At 37.2% G+C, this 7,008-nt stretch overlaps 1 protein-coding gene and 1 pseudogene across 1 annotated transcript in view; both read right to left on the bottom strand.

Moving 5' to 3' along the window:
• LOC102255969 (cell surface glycoprotein CD200 receptor 1) overlaps positions 1-7,008 on the bottom strand; it is a gene marked incomplete at both ends in the record, with an annotated part of 25,667 nt that overhangs the window by 1,442 nt on the left and 17,217 nt on the right. The window lies entirely within an intron of this gene.
• On the bottom strand, positions 2,961-3,923 carry LOC102255668 (annotated as a pseudogene).

Below are 7,008 nucleotides of genomic sequence, written 5' to 3'. Positions count from 1 at the left end.
GCAATTATGGGCGACCAGGCAGGCAAGCAGGTGAGTGATTAGGAGCCAGCAGTCCAGGTTTGTGAGAGGGATGTCCAACTGCCTGTTTAGGCCTGATCCCATGATCGAGACTAAACCGGCAGTCAGATATCCCCCGAGGGGTCCCAGATTGGAGAGGGTGCAGGCTGGGCTGAGGTACCCACCCCGGCCATGCACTAATTTCATGCGCCGGGCCTCTAGTAAATTATAAGTCATATAAGGAATAAGAAAGCTTAATGAACTCTAACTGGGAGGTCAGGATGAGGTAGGATTTGAACTGGGCCTCATTGATAACAGGATTAATTAGGTTAAGAAAGAAAAGGACTTTTCAAGAAAAAGAAACCATTTAAGCAAAGATTTGAAAATGGGTGAACAACTAATATTTGGAGCATAGTTTGATATATATAGAAATGAAATCTGTGATGATTTGAACCTAATTCTGCAGTCATTTGTATGTGTCAGGTACTGGGCCAGACTCTGAGGATATTGAAATGAAAGATGTGGTTCCTATTCTTAAGGAGCTTAGACTGTACTGGGAATCAGAGAAGTGGGAAGTCCATTACAGGACCATGGAAGTGCTCATGCAGAGGCATGCACGAGGTATTTGGTGAGTACAGAGTAGAACAGTTAACCAAACTGTAGGGTGAGAGAAAATTATCCCAGATCTATATCAAACCAAGTCTTAAAACCTCAATAGGAATTGATCAAATGGAATGGAAGAGGAGAGTGTGGGAAAGAAAGTACATTATGGAGAAGTAGAAATTGCATGGAAAAGAGAAAAGAGGACTAAAAGAGCATACCAGTTTTGAGGAACCCAACAAGGCCCACATGCATGAGGTGCAGGTTGGAAAACGGCAAGATATGAGGCTAAGAAGAGCAGCAGATAGAGATTGGCACCCCTGAGTTTAGCTTTCCATGAGGCAAAGGGAAGCCACTGGGGGCATTTAAGTAGGAGAGTAGCATGTTTTTCATTTTAGAAAGGTTACTCTGACAACAATGCAGAATATAAATTGGAGGAAGGTAAACTAGGAAGCAGAAGTCCTATCACAAGGACCTTGCAATAATCTGGGTGAGAGATAATTAAGTTCTCAACTAAAGCAGTGGGGAGAAAAAGAAAGGTCCAGATTTCAGAAAGATTTTTAAGGTAACAAAACATGGTAACTGATTTTGAATATGGGAAATAAAGAGCGATTTATATAATATCTTTAATTTTCTGACTTGAGTCATTTATCAAGATATAAAATATAGGTGCAGAGTTTATAAAAGGCTGGAGGGAAAGAATACTATTTCATGAATATGCAAGTTGAGAGGTACCCTTGATGCAACCAACTGAAGCTGTCCCATTGAAAGTTGTTTTTGATGGTGGTATAGCTAAAGAGGGAAACCTGGGCTAAAAATACACATGTGAGAGTAAAGAGTTAGGCAGTGGTTGAAGCCATGTGTATGGATGAGATTGCTCAAGGAATAAGGGGAAAGGTGAGAAGAAAGGGCAAATGATGAAACACATAGAAATGTCTTCCTTTGTGGGAAGAGATGAAAAAGAATCTATTTAAGAAAACTAAGAACTTGATTTAAGGTTAAAAAAAAAAAGAACCAACTGAAAATGGCAGGATGACAGATGAGCAGAGCAAAGAGAACTTATGAAATACCATAAAGAAGCCAATTATTAACAAAGAATGACAATTTTATATAGTATTTAGCATCTGGGAGATCTTTGATGCTTTATATCAGAGCATTTTCTGTTCAGAAGATACAAGTAAATCAAAGAGTAGATGTAAGGTAACATGGAAGAGACAATGAATATAGACTCCTCTTTTTAAAATCTTACAGGTGAGTATAGAAGGCAAGAGCTAACTAAGAGTTTGAGGAAGTCATAGCATCTAATTTTTACCTTGGGAGAAAAACAAGTATTTTACATAATCAGCCTTATAGAAATGATTTGTATAACGTAAGATGAACAAAAAAGGGCAAAAATAATTAGTGAACCAAAGCCTTTAAGGTAATGGAAGGACTTATTCCAAAGGACTTAGAGAATAGGTTGAATGTTTGGTCTACAGGAGGGAATGTCAGGTGGGACTGGAGATAACTGCATAGGTCTAGATACAAGAAATAGACAACATGAAATATTGATAATGGAAAATAGAGAATAGAGAATAGATGTGAAAATACTGATACATACTACAACATAGATGATTCTTGAAAACATTATGCTAAATAAAAGAAACCTGTCACAAAAGCCATGTAATAATAGTTCCACTTATATGAAATGTTCAAAATAGGGAAATCTATAGAAACAGACATTAGATTAGTGTTACTTGAAGCTGGGAGTACAAGCTAAAGAGTACAAGTTTCCTTTTTGGAGGGATGAATATGCTCTGAAATTGATAGGGTGATGGTTGCACAACTCAATAAATACACCAAAAGCCATTGAATTGTACACTTGAAATGGATAAATTATATGTAAATTAGATCTCAATAAAGCTATTGAGAAATAAGCAAATAAATATGAGATGTCATGGGAATAATTAATAGAATATGATTATATTTTAAACTCTACTACTATATTTTATTAAAAGGCCAAACATCATGAATTGACACAGCTGCTTACTTGAATTACACAAGTAGCATGATTCAGTATGAAAGTAAGAAACTGTCTACAAATCTCTGAGAGTAATACATTTCAATATACAATGTGCATACAGGAGTCATACAAAACAACAAACTCTCATCCAAAACAAAAATATTATAATACCTTTAAAAATCCAATTTTTCTTTAAAATAATTCATGAAAAAAATTATCAGGTCAGTATTAACATCTCAAATAGTGAAGAATCAGGAAGCTACATTACAGCTATTTATATACAAAGAAACATCCTTTCACCAGTCATTTCCTTCTGATGTCTCTGCTTGCTTCTCTATATTCCCTACTCCATCATTTCTTCAAATCATGCAAACTGAATTTGCTGAACACCAGAAATCTGTTGATATTATTTGTGTAAACCATAACATCCTGTTGTTGACTATCTGCAATCATTAAGCCAGCTGGTAACTAGTTAATAAATGCCTCCTTCTATTGCAGCAGTTCTCAACCTGTGGGTCGCCAACCTGTGGATCATGACCGCTTTGGAGGTCAAATGACCCTTTCACAGGGGTCGCCTAAGACCATCAGAAAACACATATATAATTACATATTGTTTTTGTGATTAATCATGCTTTAATCACAGGGGTCGCCTAAATACATCCTGCATATCAGATATTTACATTATGATTCATAACAGTAGCAAAATTACAATTATGAAGTAGCAATGAAAATAATTTTATGGTTGGGGGTCACCACAACATGAGGAACTGTATTAAAGGGTTGTGGCATTAGGAAGGTTGAGAACCACTGCTCTATTGGCTCTTTACTTAGTTCATCTGTAGCTGTGACTGCTCTACCAATTCCTTTCTTTCCTTCCATTGACTCTCTGATTTTCCAAAGGTATAAATTTTAGAGGTTCTGCATAACTGTCAAAGCCTAAGATAGACATGGCAAAAAGAATATCTTCTCCATTGATTGGCTTCCATTTCTCTTGATGGCATCCTTCAGTTGCTTCAGATGTAATAAAGCTGATGAACTCATGTCCATCCTTGAACACATTTTTTGGCATCTTTTGCAATCATTTCTGTTTGAAGTATGGCATTTTTTCATTATCCTTGACAAATTTGCAATTGGAAGATATATATCTTGTTCTCTGAAACTTTCTTTTGAACCATTTGTGATGTCCTCAGTATCATCATGAGACTGTATAACATAATGACTTCCTCCAATATAGTCTGCAGAGATTTCTAATTGAGAAGCATCTGTTGTATAACTGTTACCATCAATTGTCATGAAATACTGTCAGAACTGTGGTGTCAATAGTGATCAAGAACACCCATCTAATCACAGGTATACAAATGATCATAGTAGAATACTATCAAAGACTATGCACTACCAAGAAGAAATGGATAAGTTCCTAGAAAAATATAACCTTCCTAGTCTGAATCATAAAGAATTGAAAGATCTAATATCATACTCAATGGTGAAAAACTAAAAGCTTTTCCTCTAAAATCAGAACAAGACAAAGATGCCCACTTTTACCTTTCTTATTCAACATAGTTCTGGAAGTTCTAGCCAGAGCAATTAGGCAAGGTAAAGAAATAAAAGGCATTCAAATTGGGAATGAATAAATAGAAGTGTCACTTTTTGCAGATGACATGATTCTGTATTGAGAAAACCCTAAGGCCTCTACCAAAAAACTATCAGAAACAATAAACAAATATAGTAAAGTTGCAGGATACAAAATCAATGTACAAAAATCCACTGCTTTCCTATATACTAACAATGAAAACTCAGAAAAAAATAGAAAAAAAGAATTCCTTTTGCAATTGCAACAAAAATAATAAAATATCTAGGAGTAAACTTAACAAAGGAAGTGGAGGATTTATATACTGAAAACTGCAATGCATTATTAAAAGAGATTGATAGACACAATGAAATGGAAAGATATTTTGTGTTCATGGATTAGAAGAATCAACATAGTTAAATGGCCATATTACCTAAAGCAATATACAGATTTAATGCAATCTCCAATATCATTTTTTTTAAATATAGGACAAAAAATCATCAATTTGTATGGAAGCACAAAAGACCCCAAATAATCAAAGCAATCCTGAGAAAAAAGGAATGAAGCTGGATGTTTCATACTACCTGACTTCAAATTATACAATAATCAACATAACATAGTATTGGCAGAAAACAGACATATAGACCAATGGAACAAAATTGAGAACCCAGAAATAAAACCATATGTATATGGGCAAATAGTTTTTGACAAAGGAGCCAGAAACACACAATGGAGAGAAAAAAAAAAGCCTCTTCAATAAATGGTGATGGGAAAATTGGAATGAAACTAGATTACAGTTTGTCCCCATGTACAAAAAGTAATTCAAAATGGATCAAAGACTTAACTATAAAATCTGATACAATAAATTACATAGAAGAAAACATAGGTACTAAACTTTTGGACCTTGGTTGTAGAGAACGTTTTTATGAATTTGACTCCAAAGGCAAGGGAAGTAAAGGAAAAAATAAATTAATGAGATTGTATCAAACTAAAAAGTTTCTGCACAGCAAAAGAAACTGGCAACAAAACAAAAAGGCAACCAACTGAATGGGAGATGATATTTGTAAAGAAAACCTCCAACAAGAGGTTAATACCTTTAATATATAAAGAACTCATACAATTGAATAACAAACAAATAATTCAATTCAAACATGAGCAGAGAACCTGAACAGACACCTCTCTCAAGAAGACATGCAAATTGCCAACAAATATATGAAAAGATTTTCAATTTCACTAGCTATTAGCGAAATGCAAATCAAAGCACAATGAGATACCACCTCACACCTGTTAGAATGGCTCTTATACATAAGACAGGTAATAAGTGTTGGAGAGATTGTGGAGAAAAAGGAACCCTCATTCACTGCTTGTGGAAATATAAACTAGTATAGTCATTATGGAAAACAGTATGGCAGTTCCTCAAGACTAAGGAGAAGGAAAATGGCTGCCGATGGGAAGGCAAACTGCAAGTTAGAGCATGAGAGAATGAAGGGAGAGTGTGTGGTCACACGGGGAGTGCTTGTTTATGAGTTGAGGGTCAGCTATACTCCAGGGGACTGTGGGGGATTGCCCGACGGGGTTCCCCCGAACGGGCAGCCTCCACTGCTGCTGGGATCCCTCCCAGAGAGACCGGCTTGCTCTGACGCGGAGACCCTGTCTCTCCCATCTTGAAGGGGAGAGTGGATGTTGTCAGAAGCCTGAAAATCCCAGGAATATACAACAACAACACCCAGCGAACAGCTGCGAACCCAGGAACACCGGTCCCCAAGGGGCACGAGCATGCGCATTCGGGAGCTCTGCACCCCCTCACGGAAAGGTCAGATTTTGCCTGGGATAAGGTGAGGTCTGTGGTCTGGGCAGGAGACAGAAACGTGCCCGGCAGTAGCTGGAGAATCCAGGGAAGTGTGCGCCCAGAAAAGTCCCCAGCCGCTGGGGCTGGCGTGATCCACGAATGTGGAAGGAGATCTGCAGAGCTGCTAACAGAAGAGAACTCTAAAAAGCAATCCATAGCTGAACTGGGCGCAAAAGGGCAGCCTAAAAATTTTAACAGTGTGCCGCTGCTTAGACCCAAGGGGAAAAAAGACTGCACAGACTTGAACCTGAACCTCAGCACTGGAGTTCGCGCACTTACTCTGGCTCCTTTTCTCTCTCTCTCCCCCCCCCTCCCCCCCTTAAAATCCTTGCTTTAAATTCTCTTTAAATCCTTAGTAATCACTAAGCCCAATACATAGGCTCACCCAATTGGGGACACTCTAAGAAACTGCAGGGGAAAGTTGTTTTTATAGAATCTGGGGATCAGAGTGGGAATAACGATCAGAGAACCAGCTATGGGGCAGCCCATTCTCCCAAACCAGTATTAAGTGCCACAGGGAAAACAAAATCTAAACAGTAGCTAGAGACCCGGAGGTCAATCCAGAAACACTGCCACCCAGGGGTTGAATCACAAATTGACTCTTATGTAAACACAAATAAAGGAGCATAAGAAACAAGTACTGCCTGCTTGAAAATCAGGACTGTGGCCTACAACACTGAGGAGCAGCGGAACTCAGGGAACTTCAATACTGTCCTGACTAGGAAACAGATGTGCCAAACAGAACAGTAGAGGAAGGGAATGACCTTCTACTGTACATTTTTATTTTTATTTTTTTCATCTTTTACTTAAGAAACTAATTTTTTTCGTCACTTGATTTTACCTTTTTAATTATTACATTTTTATTTTTAATCAGTATTAATACCACTACTATTTTATCTTTTTTTAAGTGTCATTTTATTTTCTCTTTATTTTATTTTGGGATTAGTGTTCTACATTCTATTTTCATCTTTCCTTTAGCATCATTTTACTCTA

Source organism: Myotis brandtii, unplaced genomic scaffold, assembly GCF_000412655.1.
Source record: "Myotis brandtii unplaced genomic scaffold, ASM41265v1 scaffold7581, whole genome shotgun sequence".
Lineage (NCBI taxonomy): Eukaryota > Metazoa > Chordata > Mammalia > Chiroptera > Vespertilionidae > Myotis > Myotis brandtii.
Note: the sequence above shows the minus strand (reverse complement) of the source record. Positions and strands in the feature narration are given on the sequence as shown.